Genomic DNA, 18,656 nt, shown 5'->3' on the forward strand with positions numbered 1-18,656 from the left:
TCAGCATTCTGCAGTACAGTTGGCAGGGAGAGCGGTTGGAAAGAAAAATGTCATTTTCAGCTACTGTCCTCCTGGGTTCATCCATTCAATAAACCCGTGTCCTCCATTCTAGCTTTGCCCAAATGTGCTAAAATGGCATTATTTAAAAATTCTGTCTGTATATCTAGAATTCGCTCAGAACCTGGGAGAGACATGTGGTTAATTGACATCCCCCACCCCCGCCACCAGCCAGTGAGAACTCTGGCCCTGCATGCTGACACTGTTTCCAAAAGCAACAGAACAGTTGGGAGCTAAGAAGCCACCCCAGTCATGACTGCTGCAGCCTTCCCCACCTCTCCCCTGCCAGAGAGGCCCTGGAGGTTGAGACGCAATCACGGTAGGAACCTCTAAGAAGCAGAATAATAGTAAGACTGGGATTGACTTCAGCCAGACTTCAACATTGCTGCTATCCCAGCTCTCAATGGCCAGCATTGTTATTAAATAGCTTGAACATCATCCCTGAGGAAAGCTGGACCTCCTGTGCTTGTTGATGGTTCGGTGTTGGATGCCAAAGGAATTTCCCTTCTCATCCAAGGTGATATAAGGAAGGGTCAGTCTTGCTCAGGGCCTTTGGATATCGTGTGCACACAGATCCCCTGGGTCCTTGTCAGAATGCAGAGTCGGATCTGGAGTGGGGCAGGAGTATGCATTTTTAACTAGCTCCCAACTGGTGTCAAGTGCTTTGGTGCGTGGACTACATTTACAGTAGCAAAGATCCAGAACGGTGGTTCTCCACTTTAGCTGCACGTGAGAATCACATGCGGGAATCTGCAAAATCTCAGATTCAGATTTCATTGGTCTGGAGTGGGATCCTGATGCTGATGTTTTTAAAATTCCCATATAATTCTGTAAGAGCCTCCCTGATGGCTCAGTGGTAAAGAATCCACTTGCCAATGCAGGAACCACAGAAGACCCAATGCAGGAACCACTCTCTGACCCAGGGATCCCATCTCTGGGTCAGAGAGATCCCCTGGAGGAGGAAACAGCAGCCCACTCCAATATTCTTTCTTTTTTTTCTCACTCCAATATTCTTGCCTGGGAAATCCCATGGACAGAGGAGCCTGGCGGGCTACAGTCCACAAAGTCACAAAGAGTTGGACCCATCTTTGCAAGTGAACAACAACACAATTTTATAAACAGCTAAGATTGAGAAATAGATTTATAATAAGAATTGTGACATTTGTTTATTCTATAACTGTTATTTATTTATGGAAGATAAAAGTGGTTACGGAGTTAATACCAACATAGACAAAGAATGATTCTTCTAAATCCACCTGAGGTTGAAAACACCTAGGAAGAGTCACCCCACCTGAACCCTAGTATGTCGCACCAGTGCAGGAAATGGCTGCTGATAAAATCGCCACCTAACCTCAACCAGAAAGGCTAGGACAGCCCCACTGAGTGGATTGTGGGCACTCTGAATTGTCTGTGCAGAAAGAAGGGGAGGCAGGGTACGTGTGAGTGCGTATGCTCGAGAGACATGTATGCATGTGATGGAAATTCAGCGTCGACCAAAATGTCCCTTCCTCCCTCAAGTCTCAGTTTAAAAGTAGTTTTGTCCTTTTTATTCATCACTCAAGGTGATGATGGCAGTGCTTTGAGACTAGTCACTCTGTATTAATTTCCCAGGATTGCATGACAAGTTACCAAAAACTCAGTGACCCAAACGATAGAATTGCATTTTCTCACGGTTCTGGGGGCCAAAGTCCAAAATCAAGGTGTAGGCGGGGTCGCGTTCTCTCTGAAACCTTTCGGGGAGAATCCATTCCATGTCTTAGTTTCCAGTGGTTGGTGGCAAGTCTTGGCTTGTGGCACTCCAATCTTTGCCTCTGTCACCCTGTGGAATCCTCCCTGTGTCTGTTCACTTCTTCTAAGGACATCAGTCATATTGGATTAAAGGCCCACCGTACTCAAGTATGACCTCATTGTAATGAATATCATCTGCCATGATCTGATTTCTAGATAAGATCATGTTCTAGGACTCTGGGAAGAGCATGAATTTGAGGGCAGGATGCTCTCCAACCCAGTACACTCTTCTTACCTAAAGATGGGAAGATTCCTGAGGCCATCACAGGTCCATTTCGGAAATACCTTGCCCAAATCCCCCTACAAACAGGAGTTCTTTGTTTTACACCAGAGCCCAGCCTGTTCCCTTTCCAGCACTGCATAATGGGAAGTATGCCGAACATAGAGCCTGGTGGACCTGAGGTCAAATCTCCACTTAGAGAGTGGAGGTGACTTTCGGTTAAGTTGCTTATACCTTCTTGGGTTGCATCTTTGTAACTTGGGGCAACAGGACAAATAACCAAACATTTTGTGGAAACTTTCTTCTGCACGACACAACATATTAGAACCTTTATAGATGTTATTTGATTAACAGAAATATCATCTTCATGAAGCTGTGGGGATAAATTAGCATATAGACTGTACCTGATCCGCTATAGGTGCTGAACAAATACTAGTCCTTTTTACATCCTTCCTCACTTTAGGAGAAGGCAATGGCAACCCACTCCAGTACTCTTGCCTGGAGAATCCCATGGATGCAGGGGCCTGGTAGGCTGCAGTCCGTGGGGTCGCTAAGAGTCGGACATGACTTCACTTTCACTTTCACTCAGGTGCTGACAGTTTCTGATAATCCCTAAGCGGAGCCACCCAGATAACCTGCCCTTGCATTTCTGATGGACAGCCTGGAGCCGGAGACTTGGGAGTCAGCTCTGCCAGTAACTCCACTGTGACTTTGGCAAGCCACTTAAACACCTTCCATCCAGTGACTCACTCTGCTGCCCACTCAAGAACGAGCAGCATCTGAGAGCAGCATGCCAGTGTGGGAAGTGGAGCCCAGGGCCCGGCAGGCAAGAAGGTTCACGGGGCTGTGGAGCATCTCTGGTCCTGAGTTCCAGCATCAAAGTGGTCCTGAGCTCACCTGCCCCATCTCACCATCTGCCCCTCCATGCACCTGCCCTAATCTTTACTGAGCTGTGTTCTTAGCTCTCTGTGGATCTGCCAAGGGTTAAATAGCTTCTGACCTTTAAAGAAAACGTGATATTAACCCAAGAGTCCCTCTCTGGGTTTGGATAGTGTGTGTGTGTGTGTGTGTGTGTGTGTGTGTGTGTGAATGTGTGTTTCCTTGCTCTCTTGCAGGACTTCCTGTTTCTGCAGACTCTTTGCCCACACCATTAACTCTGGAAGTGGCTGGGCACTTGTGCAAATCTGTCAGCTGCCACATCACATCCTTGATTTGCTCTCTCCTTCTTCTCCAGTTCAGTTCAGTTCAGTCGCTCAGTTGTGTCTGACTTTTTGCAACCCCGTGAACCGCAGCACGCCAGGCCTCCCTGTCCAGCACCAACTCCCGGAGCCTACCCAAACTCATGTCCATTGAGTCGGTGATGCCATCCAACCATCTCATCCTCTGTCATCCCCTTCTCCTCCCGCCCTCAGTCTTTCCCAGCATCAGGGTCTTTTCAAATGAGTCAGCTCATTTGAGTCAACATCATGTGTCAGCATCAGGTGGCCAAAGTTTTGGAGTTTCAGCCTCAACATCAGACCTTCCAATGAACACCCAGGACTGATCTCCTTTAGGATGGACTGGTTGGATGTCCTTGCAGTCCAAGGGACTCTCAAGAGTCTTTTCCAACACAACAGTTCAAAAGCATCAATTCTTTGGTGCTCAGCTTTCTTTACGGTCCAACTCTCACATCCATACACGACTACTGGAAAAACCATAGCCTTGACTAGACAGACCTTTTTGGCAAAGTAATGTCTCTGCTTTTTAATATGCTGTCTAGCTTGGTCATAACTTTCCTTCTAAGGAGTAAGTAAGTGTCTTTTAGTTTCATGGCTGCAGTCACCATCTGCAGTGATTTTGGAGCCCCCCCCCTCCAAAAAAATGTCTCACTGTTTCCACTGTTTCCACATCTATTTGCCATGAAATGATGGGACCGGATGCCATGATCTTAGTTTTCTGAATGTTGAGCTTTAAGCCAACTTTTTCACTTTCCTCTTTCACTTTCATCAAGAGGCTCTTTAGTTCTTCTTCACTTTCTGCCATAAAGGTGGTGTCATCTGTGTATCTGAGGTGATTGATATTTCTCCTGGCAATCTTGATTCCAGCTTGTGCTTCTTCCAGCCCAGCATTTCTCATGATGTACTCTGCATAGAAGTTAAATAAGCAGGGTGACAATATACAGCCTTGACATACTCCTTTTCCTATCTGGAACCAGTCTGTTGTTCCATGTCCAGGTCTAACTGTTGCTTCCTGACCTGCATACAGGTTTCTCAAGAGGCAGGTCAGGTGGTCTGGTATTCCCATCTGTTGAAGAATTTTCCACAGTTGATTGTGATCCACACAATCAAAGGCTTTGGCATAGTCAATAAAGCAGAAATAGATGTTTTTCTGGAACTCCCTTGCTTTTACAATGATCCAGCAGATGTTGGTCCCTTCTTCTCCAGGGACCTGTTTATTGAGGGCTGGTGTGTCTTCTTGGCACAGTTGACACTTCTGAAGGGCTCAGCTGCCAAACTGGCTGAGTATGAGTAGTTTTTCAGTTTGTCAAGCAGTGGAAATATGGGGGGGAGGCCCTACCACCAGTTTATTGGACAAGCCTTAGAACATCCCCGCTCTTCAGTAATAACAACCCATCATATTCATAAGGGCTACAAAATTTCCCAAGCACATTCGTACTTATGATCTCATTAAATCACAACATCTGCATGGAGACTTTGTGTCCATTTTATAGATGAAGATCCTAACCCCCTGCCAGCTGACACCCTTGGCATTGTTTGGGAGCCAATTTGACGTGCAGAACCTTGGGCTCAGACCTGCCGAGTCATGACCTGCCATTTAAGATGATTCCCAGGTGATCTGTGAGGGCTTCTTTTGCGGCTCAGCTGGTAAAGAATCTGCCTGCAATGCGGGAGACCTGGGTTCGATCCCTGGGGTGGGAAGATCCCCTGGAGATGGGAAAGGCTACCCACTGTATAGCCCATTAGATCGCAAAGAGTCAGACACGACTGAGCGGCTTTTTACTTTCACAGGTGATCTGTGTGCACATTAAAGAGTGGAAGTGCTGGACTAAAGGGTAGTAACTCTCCCAGCATCCAGGACAGCATGATGGCTCACCTGGGATGAAAACCCAGGCTCCAAGCCTCCCAGAGAAGTGCTTTTCTGACAGCGTTGCTACACTCTCTGCACTTTAGCTGACCTAAAGTAGGCACATACATCCTCTCAGTCAGCTCCCAGGTGACATCCACGTTCTCACCCTGAAGACTGAAGCTGAGTCGGCTGCCCCTGCTTTTGCTCCTGAAGCCCTTGGTGGGCTCCTCTGTCACAGAGGTAGAGGTACTGAGCCCTGTAACAAGGGGGAGAAAAATCAAACCATCAAGCGTCTTCTCAGGGCAACCACTGGATTTGTCTGGAAGAGCTCCATACATCACTCTGGTTGCCCTACTTGAGCGATGGGGGAGCAAAGGAAACAAACTGCTGTGCAAAAGGAGGAATTTGTGTTGATCCTGAGAACAAAGACAAAGATGGGCAGAGAAATTACGAGGAAAAAAGAGGAGGAGTGTGCCAGAGCCTTGGAGGAAGAGGTACAGTAATGTTTCTACATTCTTGGTGGGAATGGATTGCTTTGGAGGGGTTGTTTTGTTTTTGGTAGACAGTGTAAATGTTTTACACAAAGTGGAGTCTTGGAATGGCACAGTGAAGCTGGGAACTGGCTGGTGCCAGAGTGCCGTGAGGTCTCAGTGGGCCCTGGAACCGCATAGTGACTGTCTGGACCAGCTTATTTCCTGTTCTTGGAATCCCTAGGACCTCGCATAATATAGCCAAAATGTTTCTTGTATGAATGAATGAGAGCATTAAAAAATCCATAAATATTATCCTGTCCAACTCCCTCATTTTTTTCCCCTGCCTGTTTGTTGTAGATTGGCTTTAAAATTTTTTTATCATAAGATACATTATATATTATAACATGGAAATACAAATATGCAATTAAAAAAATAATAAAATGAATACCAATATAGTCACCATCCAAATCAAGAAACAGAACATCAAAGGTTTTATACTTTTTTTTACTTACTTTTTCTGGCTGTGCCTCCAGCATGCAGGATCTTAGTCCCCTGTCTAGGGATACAACCCAGGCCCCTTGCAGTGGAAACGTGGAGTCTAAACTGCTGAACCACCAGGAAAGTCTTTACATCTTTCAACAATCTGGAAATGTTTTCTTTTGTAAGGTTGGAGGTAGGAGGCTAAGTAATTTTTTCATATACATAATCAATTTTGACTCAAGATTTGTTGAAAAAGTTTTCCTTTTCTCACTAAGCTGCAGTGCCAACTTGTTCTTTAAAAGAATTCTGTCTGTGAATAGATCTGCTTCTGGGTTCTGTCTTTGATTCTTTGATCTACCTATTATTTTCAGCGTAAAACTATGTGATCTGTTTACCAAAGCTTTATAATAATTACTCATATCTGACATGATGAGACCCCATATTCTTCTTCTTTAGCAGTATCTTGGCTTTTTATAGGCATTTGTATTTCTAAATAAAATTTAGAACTACTTTGTTAATCACAAAAACTATTGTGAGAATTTTTTTATAATTATATGGAAACTTTAAGTCAGTTTAGGGGAGAACTCATATCTTTTGACATCTAGTCTTCTAAAGCATAAATAATATATTTCTCTACAACTTTTATAAATTCTTGTATGTCTTTTAACAAAGTTTTATAATTTTTCTATAAAGATTCTTCCTCATTTATATCACTTCGTATTTATTGATGTTACAATAAAAAATCATTTTTAAAACTACTTTTTATATATATTGTTGCAGAGACAGAAATGCAGTGGAATTGTGTTATCAACTTTTCGTTCAGCACTGTTATGCAATTTTACTGCTAACTTTGATATCTTACCTGTAGACTCTTCCCGATTTCCAAGAGAATGGGTTTGGGCTTTCCCTTCCCATCTCCTTTAAATTATGATATCTTGTCTTCTGTCCCAGTCCTTATGCCATTTATTTCTTTCCCTTGACTTATTGTACAAGGTGAATATCTCTAGTACCAAGTAGAAGTGGTGGTAGAGAAGGCATAGTTTTCTTATTCCTAATTTTAGAGGGATCTGTTTTGACATTTCCTCATTGATAAGGATGTTTGATTTGGTTTTGTAGTTTCAGGTTAAAGAAGCCCCATATTGAAGAACTTTTTAATGAAGAGATGTTGTTGGTTTTTTCCCCCCTTAAAAATGAACTGTAGTCCACATGTGGGAAATGCCTATAACATAAATGTATGCAGTTCCACGCACTGAACCCATCTGTGTGACCACCGCCTAGATCCAGAGACAGCGTATCTCCAGATCCTGAGATGCGCCTTTCCATCTTATTACTCAGCCCACAGTGGTACCCAATCTTGCGACACCACGGGCTAGTTTTACCTGTGTTTTAGTCTCCTATGTAAGTGGAGTCATAGTACTGCCTTTGCGACTGGCTTCTGTTTTTCTAAGTAATTATTTATTTATTGTTGGCTGCCCTGGGTCTTCACTGGTGCACTCGGGCTTCCTCTAGCTGCAGCCAGTGGGGGTGGCTCTCTGGTTGCAGAGCGCAGGCTTTCTGTTGCTGTGGCTTCTCTTATTGTGAGTGCAGGCTCTTGAGTACACAGGCTTCAGTGGTTGCTGCACGTGGGCTCAGTAGCTGAGGCCTGTGGGCCTAATTGCTCCATGGAATTTGGGATCCTCCTGGACCAGGGATCAAACCCATGTCCACAGCATTGCAAGGTGAATTCTTAACCACATGAGTCTGAGTGAACTCCGGGAGCTGGTGATGGACAGGGAGGCCTGGCGTGCTGCGATTCATGGGGTCGCAAAGAGTCAGACACGACTGAGCAACTGAACTGAACTGGACTGAACTGGACCACCAGGGAAGCCTTGTGTCTGGCTTCTTCTGTGCAATGTTATGTTAGTATATTCATCTATACTGTACAATTGTAGATCACTTATTCTTGGCAATGAAACGTAAGCTGTTGTGTGAATATATTGGAATCTATATATCCTATGTTTGATGGGCACTTGGATAGTTTCCTATAAGTCTATTATGAATAGTTCAGTTCAGTTCAGTTCAGTTCAGTCGCTCAGTCGTGTCCGACTCTTTGTGACCCCATGAATTGCAGCATGCCAGGCCTCCCTGTCCATCACCAACTCCCAAGGTTCACTCAAACTCACATCCATCGAGTCCGCGATGCCATCCAGCCATCTCATCCTCTGTCGTCCCCTTCTCAATCCCAATCCCTCCCAGCATCAGAGTCTTTTCCAATGAGTCAGCTCTTCGCATGAGGTGGCCAAAGTACTGGAGTTTCAGCTTTAGCATCATTCCTTCCAAAGAACACCCAGGACTGATCTCCTTTAGAATGGACTGATTGGATCGCCTTGCAGTCCAAGGGACTCTCAAGAGTCTTCTCCAACACCACAGTTCAAAAGTGTCAATTCTTCGGCGCTCAGCTTTCTTCACAGTCCAGCTTTCACATCCATACATGACTACTGGAAAAACCATAGCCTTGACTAGATGGACCTTTGTTGGCAAAGTAATGTCTCTGCTTTTTAATATGCTATCTAGGTTGGTCATAACTTTCTTTATGAATAGTACTGCTATGAATATACTAATACATATCTTTGGTGAAATATATATTTTGTGTTTGATACATACCTCAGAGGAGTATTGAAAACCATTGAAAATGTGCATGTTTCACTTTAGTAGAAAAATGCCACATTATTTTCCAAAGTGGTTGCAACAGTTTCCACTCCCAGCAGGAGAGTTGGAGAGTTTCATTTGCTCCATATACATGCTGAATTTTATAAGTTTTCCTGCATCTTTTGAGATGACCATGTGCTCATAAGATTTTTTTTTCCCATTAATCTGTTAATGTGGTGAATTACACTCCTCATCTTTCCTCATGAAAAAGGAACCTCTCTTTCCTGGGCTAAATCCAACTTGGTCAAGATGTACAAATTGTATGTTGCTTGATTCCATGTGCTATGGTTTTTGTAGAGTTTTCACCTCAGTCTTCATTAGTGGGGTTGGCCTAAATTTGAGGGGGGAGGTTGCTTTAATAACTTTTTTTTTTTTTTACAAAATGAAAGAAAATGGCCTCAAAGAACTAGGTGTATTTAGACAACTGCACAATAGGGTCACAGATCCAGCTCCCAGTTACAGCAAATCTACACCGCTGCTCTGGTCTGGAACTCTTGGAGTAATAATGCTAGTTCCCTGAAAAGCTATGAATGCTAAGATAAACTCTTGACACCCTCCATTTCTAACAATTTTCAACTCCTAGGTTCTCTCATACTGTTTGGAAAACTGCAAATTTGATTTCCTCCTTGTTCACAAGACAAGAGCTTAGCTCAGGAGTTCCCCAGTCAGAGGAATGAAACAAGGCTCTCACAGTAACCCTCCTGGTAATCTTCGGTGATGTGTGCCTCTCTGCTGAGACCCCCAGACTAGATGAGTCTCACATACTCAGAAGGAATGGGTGGAGAGCATGCTTGTAGGGGCAGAGGAAGAAAACCTCTGCCTTTGTGAGCCTGAGGCCCACTCTACCGTGTAGCCTTGGGTTGTCTCTCGCTCGCCTCCACTTTGCAGCAGGGGGCTCCTCTCCCGTCCCCACCGTCTCACTGGTACTGCTGCAGGATGGAGAGCTCCTGGACCACAAGGCTCCAGCTCGCCCACGCCTCCCCGAGTCATTAACCACAAGGCTCCCTCACAGGAAACTGGTAAAAATGAGTATTCATGCCTCCTCAACCAAGGCAGTACAGACCGTCAGTGTTCCATCTTTGAGAGAAGCTTGCCCACAAGCTTCCAGAACAGCAGCTCTGAGAGTCTGATGGGAAATGGGATATCCACATGGCCTCAAAATATCTCTCATAAATGGCTTATTAATAACACAGGGAAAAATAGCAACCTTCCTACTGGCAGACAGTTGAATGAAATGAGCAAGATTAATGTCTTCAGTGCTGGGACTAATGGACATCGTGTGTTCCTGAGAAGGACTCATCGTTTCTGTAGCGTTTCTGCTGAAAACATTTAACCTGGACCTAAGCACAGAGAATTATCAGACAAATCCAAACTGAGGGACATTCTGAAAAATAACTGGTCTGTATTCTTCTAAAAAATGTCAGTGTCTTAAAAGCCAGAAGAAGAGGCACAGTTTCTGATCAAAGATGAGTAAAAGGACTCGACAGTGCAATCCACGCACCACCCTGGATTGGATCCTGAACCAGGGGATGAAAAGTATTATAAAGGTCATCACCTGACATCATTGTCACCTGACATCATCTGACAGTTGGTGAGATTGCAAAATAGACTTCTCAGAGAGTAATACTGTGTTACTGTCAAATTTCTTGATCTTGATAATGGTGCCAAGGTGACCTAAGAGAATGTCCTTGTTTTTTAGAAATTCACACTGAAGGGTTTATGCATAAAGGAATGTGATGCCAATGTGATAGATATTTTATAAAAAAAATCTCTATATCACATATATATGTGTATATATATATATATGTATATATATATATATATAGAGAGAGAGAGAGAGAGAGAGAGAGAGCAAGTGTGTCAAAATGTTAACAGTTGGTGAATCTTGGAGAAGAATATAGCAGTTTTTTCTATATTCTTGCAGCCTTTCTTTTCTGGATATTATTTCAAAACAATAAGCTAAAAAAAATGCTTTTGTATCTAGCAAATGGAAAACCACAAAGGTAAATGATAAGGATCATCTTGGTGGTTAGAATATAGAGTGTCATTATTAATACATTCTTGGCATGAGATGTCTTCAGAGGAAATCGCTTATCTTCTTAACCCTTTAAGAAAGGGTTCATCACTCCACGTGTGCAGATGAGAAAGATGAAGGCTACAGAGATGAAATAAAACATTCAAGGTCACCCAGCAAAGAAGCAGCAGGGTTGGGATTCACTCAGGTCTGTGTGAAAGCCTTCACGTACCACAAACTCCCTGGGATGTGACCCTGACAAAAACCGATCAGAAGAGAAGGTGGCATTTACGTCTTCTTGGTTATAAGTTGTTGGGTCTTAATTCATCTGACCTTTTCCGAGAACTACCTCTTCTTTCCAGGCACTGCCTTGGATGTAGTGAGTAGATAACCCCCCTTAAAAAAAGGCAAGATGTGCGTAGGGTCCAAAGAACACAAGGGTGGACATGGACAAGATCTACAGTGAGAAACGAGGGTTTCTGGCAGCCCAGAGGGGAAGGAAGTTGATTCTGACTGCCCTGATGATTTTGGGTAGCTCACTGTGTTTCTGAAGAAGAATAATGGAGGTAAGAGAAAGGGCATTGGTGTCCACCTGGATGGTGTAACCTGGACTGGGACCAGTCCTGCCTCTTAGGAGTCATGTGGATCTTGGGAAGGTTGTCCAAAATACCTGTAGGGTTGATCTGAGAATCGGATTTAGTATAAGTGAAATGCTGGTGTGGCAGGTTCAGGGCCTCTTTTAGGAGCTGTGGCCTCTGGGGACCTGGGAGTAGCTAAAAAGAAGACAGAGGTTGGTGGAGATCATATTGATGTTACCATGTCTTTGCTCATCAAGAAACTAAAATAGAGGTGTTCCCAGCCTGGTTCCAAAATGGATATGCTTAACCAAACTTTAATGTGGGGGGAAAAATAAGAGCAGTTATGCATTATTTTGTAAACTCTTCTTCTGTGCCGGGAACAGGGATGAATGGTATCAGGAGAGAAAGAGAGAAGCATCTGAACAGTCTGCCTTCACCCTTAACTCAGGAGTGCCTTTCCTGGGGCAGGGGAAGAAGTCTTCCTGGCTTCCCCTCAAGAGCTCTCTGTATATCCATGACTGCCAAAGCATCCTGTCTTTGGCAAACATCCCAGCCCCTAGGCTCCTCCTGCAGAAGCTGGAATCAATAGAATAGACAATAACCATAGGGGCAGAGATGCAAAGGCGCCCACCATAAGACAACACAGCGTGAGCTCAAGTTCACGAGCAGTGGAGATGCCCACTGCCTGAGGGCTAGTTCTCAGTTCTGGGGCAGACTCAACCTCAGGCCACTGACACTTAAAAAAGGAGCTCGGGGTACTCCCATAACCCCAACCAGGGCCAAACATATAAGCTATGGCTGGCCCCTGAGGGGTGCTCACAGAATGGAGATATCATTACTATGTGAAGTCGAATATGCCACTTTGGTGTAAGGATTATTTTCAGCTACAGGCAACTGAGAATCAGCCAACAGAGGAAGAGTTCTTTGCCCTTTCCTGGAGTACCAAAAGTGGGGCATACATTTCCTTCTGAGAAAGGTGCCCGCCCTGTACCAGAACAAATGACTCTTATTATAAAAAATGAGATGCTGACACCAGGTTTAGTCTGCACAAACAGAACTTATTAAAATAGCCCTGTTTTCCTCTGACTTCTGTGCTGGCTCAGATGGTAAAGCGTCTGCCTACAATGCAGGAGACCCGGGTTCAATCCCTGGGTTGGGAAGCTCTCCTGGAGAAGGAACTGGCACCCCACTCTAGTACTCTTGCCTGGAAAATCCCATGGACGGAGGAGCCTGGTAGGCTACAGTCCATGGGGTCGCAAAGAGTCGGACACGACTGAGCGACTTCCCTTTCACTTATTTTCCTTTAGTTCCCTCATAGGTTTCCTTGTCACTCCATCATAGTTTATCATCCCTGGAAGCCCAAACTTCCTTTCCTTCTTTGAAATGGTACATAAGCCTCCAAATCTAACTGCTGTTTTGAGTTTCACCCCTTTTCTGTGAACACCTGTGCACCTAAACATATTCTGAATAAAAATTATGTTTTTTCTCTTAATCTGCTTTTTGTTAGTTTAATTCACAGACTCTCAGTTACTGAGTAAAGAAACTAGAGGAAAATAGTTTTCTCACCAACATACACTTAATAGTGATAAACTCAGACTTCCCTTGTACACCATTTTTTTGTCATGTAGATGCTTTTTGTCACTGGGAGAGAATTCCAAGTGGATTAGTAATTTAATCTATAATTTAGTAAGTTATTTACAAAATGGAAACCTCTCTGCTTTGCTATCAGTGATAGCCATTTTCTAAATGTCTAAAAGCTTATTTTTGAAAAGATACCATATCATTGTTAAAGAAAACTTTCAAAAACTTTCAAAATAAAGAGGAACAGTCTAATATCTGACTTTGAATTTCTGCCTGTTCCATTCCAGAATTTGATCCCATGCATCTGTGTCTTGACAGTTGTACCATATATACCACCTTAATCTGCTTTTCTCATCATAAAGATTTTTCTGGGTTTCTACATAGTTTTCATATGAGTTCTTCCTTTCATTATTCATCATTCTTCAGAGAGCCATTTACCCCCTAGGACTTCTGTGATGAAAGTGCCATTGCTTGCTAAACTCCTTAAAGGGGAGTATAATATATAATTTCATCTTTTTATCTCTTCTAATGACTAGAGCAGTGCTGGGAATACACTTAGTCCTCAGTAAGTGTTTGCAGCCTTGAAAAAAAAAGTTAGTAGAAGACAAATTCTAGGAATAAAGAACCATGTAAAACACTAAGAGGTCTTATCAGTTCTTCTTGCATACAATGTAGCGTAAGTTTCCAGAAACTACAGCTAAAAATACAAATATTATACTCTAAGCCACGCATTTTTCTCCATGTTCAACCCTTCAGAGCAGTATTGCAGTCATACCTTTGACTGTATGCAGGCGATGTTCCTGACCACTCTTATACAGGAAATAAATATTTAGCAGTAACAAAAAAGTCTGTTTATTGTAGCTTTGTGGGGATGTAATCTATGTGATGCTGGGAGGGATTGGGGGCAGGAGGAGAAGGGGACGACAGAGGATGAGATGGCTGGATGGCATCACTGACTCGATGGACGTGAATCTGAGTGAACTCCGTGAGTTGGTGATGGACAGGGAGGCCTGGCGTGCTGCGATTCATGGGTTGCAAAGAGTTGGACATGACTGAGCAACTGAACTGAACTGAATCTATGTGAATCTATATTTAGGTATGACCTAAATCAAATCCCTTACAATTATACAGTGGAAGTGAGAAATAGGTTCAAGGGATTAGATCTGATAGACAGAGTGCCTGAAGAACTATGAATGAAGGTTCATGACATCATACAGGAGGCAGGGATCAAGACCATCCCCAAGAAAAAGAAATGCAAAAAAGCAAAATGGTTGAGGAGGCCTTACAAACAGCTGTGAAAAGAAGAGAAGCAAAAGGCAAAGGAGGAAAGGAAAGATATACCCATTTGAATGCAGAGTTTCAAAGAATAGCAAGGAGAGATAAGAAAGCCTTCCTCGGTGATCAATACAAAGAAACAGAGGAAAACAACAGAATGGGAAAGACTAGAGATCTCTTCAAGAAAATTAGAGATATCAAGGGAATATTTCATGCAAAGATGGGCTCAATAAAGGACAGAAGTGGTATGAACCTAAAAGAAGAAGAAGCCATTAAGAAGAGGTGGCAAGACTATACAGAAGAACTATACAAAAAAGATCTTAATGACCCAGATAACCACGATGGTGTGATCACTCACCTAGAGCCAGACATCCTGGAATGCGAAGTCAAGTAGGCCTTAGGAAGCATTACTATGAACAAAGCTAGTGGAGGTGATGGAATTCCAGTTGAGCTATTTCAAATTCTGAAAGACGATGCTGTGAAAATGCTGCACTCAATATGCCAGCAAATTTGGAAAACTCAGCAGTCATCACAGGACCGGAAAAGGTCAGTTTTCATTCTAATCCCAAAGAAAGGCAATGCCAAAGAATGCTCAAACTACCACACAATTGCACTCATCTCACACGCTAGCAAAGTAATGCTTAAAATTCTCCAAGCCAGGCTTCAGCAATACGTGAACCATGAACTTCCATATGCTCAAGCTGGTTTTAGAAAAGGCAGAGGAACCAGAGATCAAATTGGCAACATCCGCGGGATCATGGAAAAAGCAAGAGAGTTCCAGAAAAACATCTATTTCTGCTTGATTGACTATGCCAAAGCCTTTGACTGTATGGATCACAATAAACTGTGGAAAACTCTGAAAGAGATGGGAATCCCAGACCACCTGACCTGCCTCTTGAGAAACCTGTATGCAGGTCAGGAAGCAACAGTTAGAACTGTTAGACATGGAACAACAGACTGGTTCCAAACAGGAAAAGGAGCACGTCAAGGCTGTATATTGTCACCCTGCTTATTTTTAACTTATATGCAGAGTACATCATGAGAAATGCTGGGCCGGATGAAGCGCAAGCTGGAATCAAGATTGCCAGGAGAAATATCAATAACCTCAAATATGCAGATGACACCACCCTTATGGCAGAAAGTGAAGAAGAACTAAAGAGCCTCTTGATGAAAGTGAAAGAGGAGAGTGAAAAGTTGGCTTAAAGCTCAACATTCAGAAAACTAAGATCATGACATCCGGTCCCATCACTTCATGGCAAATAGATGGGGAAACGGTGGAAACAGTGGCAGACTAATTTTGGGGGCCTCCAAAATCACTGCAGATGGTGACTGCAGCCATGAAATTAAAAGACGCTTACTCTTTGGAAGGAAAATTACGACCAACCTAGACAGCATATTAAAAAGCACAGACATTACTTTGTGGACAAAGGTCTGTCTGGTTAAAACTGTGGGTTTTCCAGTAGTCATGTATGGGTGTGAGAGTTGGACCGTAAAGAAAGCTGAGCACCAAAGAATTGATGCTTTTGAACTGTGGTGTTGGAGAAGACTCTTGAGAGTCCCTTGGACTGCAAGGAGATCCAACCAGTCCATCCTAAAAGAGATCAGTCCTGGGTGTTCATTGGAAGGACTGATGTTGAAGCTGAAACTCCAATACTTTAGCCACCTGATGCGAAGTAGAGACTGATTTGAAAAGACCCTGATGCTGGGAAAGATTGAAGGCGGGAGGAGAAGGGGACAACAGAGGATGAGATGGTTGGATGGTATCACCAACTCAATGGACATGAGTTTGAGTAAACTAAGGGAGTTGGTGATGGACAGGAAGGCCTGGTGTCCTGCAGTCCATGGGGTCGCAAAGTCAGACACAACTGAGCAACTGAACTGAACTGACCTGAACCATCCCTGATAGAGGTAGTCCAGCACTTCTGTGTCATAGAGAATTACCTAGATATGAACTCTGCTGCTGCTGCTAAGTTGCTTCAGTCGTGTCCGACTCTGTGTGACCCCATAAACGGCCGCCCACCCACTCCTCTGTCCCTGGAATTCTCTAAGCAAGAATACTGGAGTGGGTTGCCATTTCCTTCTCCAATGCATGCATGCATGCTAAGTCGCTTCAGTCATGTCCAACTCTGTGCGACGCCATGGACAGCAGCCCACCAGGCTCCTCTGTCCACAGAATTCTCTAGGCAAGAGTACGGGGCTGGGTTGCCATTTCCTTCTCTAGATACGAACTCAGACACCAGCAAATATTTCTAGGAGATGAGACTGCAGACAAAGGAGAATGGGTTTAGGAGTCATGAAGCAAGATGTAGGGGAATACAAAGCCATTCTAAATTGCATTCTATATCTTTGTCAAGAGGTTTTCTTAAAAAAGTCTGTCCCTGAGGGTATTCTTTTCAGGATCTAGTGAATGTTTCTGTGCAACAGAAGATGGACCTGGAGAAAGCATCGATTCTTGAGCCCTGCATGACCTTGGCTGTGTAGTCTGGTTCTGGCTGCCTTCTTCTAGGATGCTGGGATCCCTGCCTTGTGTCCAAAGATGAGGAATGGAGGCTTCTCTTTAACTCCATCACAGTCTAGATCTTTAGAGCCGGGGTATAGTAGCTCAGATAAAAGCCAGTTAAAGATGCTGTGCTGTGCTGTGCTGAGTCGCTCAGTCATGTCCAGCTCTTTGCAACCCCATGGACTGTAGCCCACCAGGCTCCTCTGTCCATGGGGATTCTCCAGGCAAGAATACTGGGAGATCCTCCTCCAGGGGATCTTCCCAACCCACGGATCGAACCGGGGTCTCCTGCATTGCAGGTGGATTCTTTACCAGCTGAGCTACCAGGGAAGCCCCCAACCAAAGATATCAAGTCCTAATCCCTGGAATTTGTAAATGTAAACTTATTAAGAAAAAGGGTCTTTGCAGATGTGGTTAGGCCAAGGAGATTACGATAGAGAGATTATCATGAATTATTGAGATGGACCTAAATGCGCTCTCAAGAGTCTTTATAAGATAGAAGTGGAGGGAGATTTGACGTAGCTCGCAGAGGAGACAGCGATGTAAAGACAAAGGCAGAGATTGGTGTGATGTAACCCCAAGCCCAGGACTGCTGGGACTGCCACCAGGAGCCAGAAAAGCCAAGGAAGGATTCTCTCTGAGGACCCTGGAGAGAGCTCAGTCGTCCAAACTCCGAAAGTGTGAGAGAATAAATTTTTATGTTTTAAGGCACCAAGTCTGCGGTAATTTTTTTTTTTTTTTACAGCAACCTCAGTAAACTTGGATACGTGGCAAGGGCAGACACAGGTCTACAGGGGCCCACACCAGCTCTCTGTGATGGCCCTGGAACTGTGGCAAGAGGCGGTCCTTGGGTCCAGGCTGTGTGGCCCTCTCCCCGGTGCTTCACCTGACTCCCTCATCTTCATAGTGCCTCATACACCATTCAGTTTATTGGAAAACTTCAGTCCACCAGGGGGAATTCCACCCAGTCCCTGAGGCCTGCGTGGCCGAGGCGGGGAGAGGTCCAGGGTCCCTTCCACAGCTTCAGGTAAAGCAGGTATCATAGTTTCCGCCCTTGTGATGTGAATCAGCGGTAACTGGGAGCCCCCAAGTCTCCCTGTCTGTGAGCCATTGATCTTTGCTTATCACTGACAAAACTCTTGTAAAAGATCTGAGGTTTTCCCCAAACTACGTCAGCCCGTGAATAATGTGGGTGAGGGGAATTACCTAGATATGAACTCGGACACCAGCAGTTATTTATATGAGATGAAATTGCAGACAAAGGGAGGATGGATTTAGAGGTCGTGAAACGAGACATGGAGGAACACAGAGCCGTTCTAAATTGCATCTAAAGAAAGAGGTTGAACGGTAGCTGTGAGATGGATGTCGTCTGCGCGGGGGAATTCTTAGCTCGCTCCCTGTTCCCACGAGGAAATTCCACATCCCTCCAGAAGGGGTGCAGTAGCAGAAAAGACAGCTGTGGTTCCACCTCTCTTCCTGACGGAGGAGGGGGGTTGGGGGTGGGGTGGTGGTGATGCTGAGCTCCTAGGACTGGCAGGTGGGGAAATTTTGTCACTTGTATCCGTTGGACCACAAACGCCAGAGGAATGGGCCCCTTTCTCTGTTCCCTTTTTAGGACAGCCTGAACTCCATGGTAAAGGTGCCCCTGGCTGTAGACCTTCGTGGTGAGGTGACCAGGTTGGTCTGGCTTTGTCAGGCCAGGTTACGTCCTTGCTTCTTGATATGGAGGCAGGAGACTGTCCTCTCTGCGGATGACTGAGCTTATCCCAGTGACCTGGTCTCACAAGCAGAAATAAGCCATGAGCTCATCACTTCACAATTCTGTTCCTGAAGTGCCTGTTCTCGACACCGTAAGGAAGAATCTGCCGCTTTTCTGCACACTGAAAACGAAATATCAGAAAGAGCAAGTTTAAAGAAAAATCCCACTTAACATTGC

This window comes from Ovis canadensis, chromosome 19 (genome assembly GCF_042477335.2).
Source record: "Ovis canadensis isolate MfBH-ARS-UI-01 breed Bighorn chromosome 19, ARS-UI_OviCan_v2, whole genome shotgun sequence".
In the NCBI taxonomy this organism is placed as follows: domain Eukaryota; kingdom Metazoa; phylum Chordata; class Mammalia; order Artiodactyla; family Bovidae; genus Ovis; species Ovis canadensis.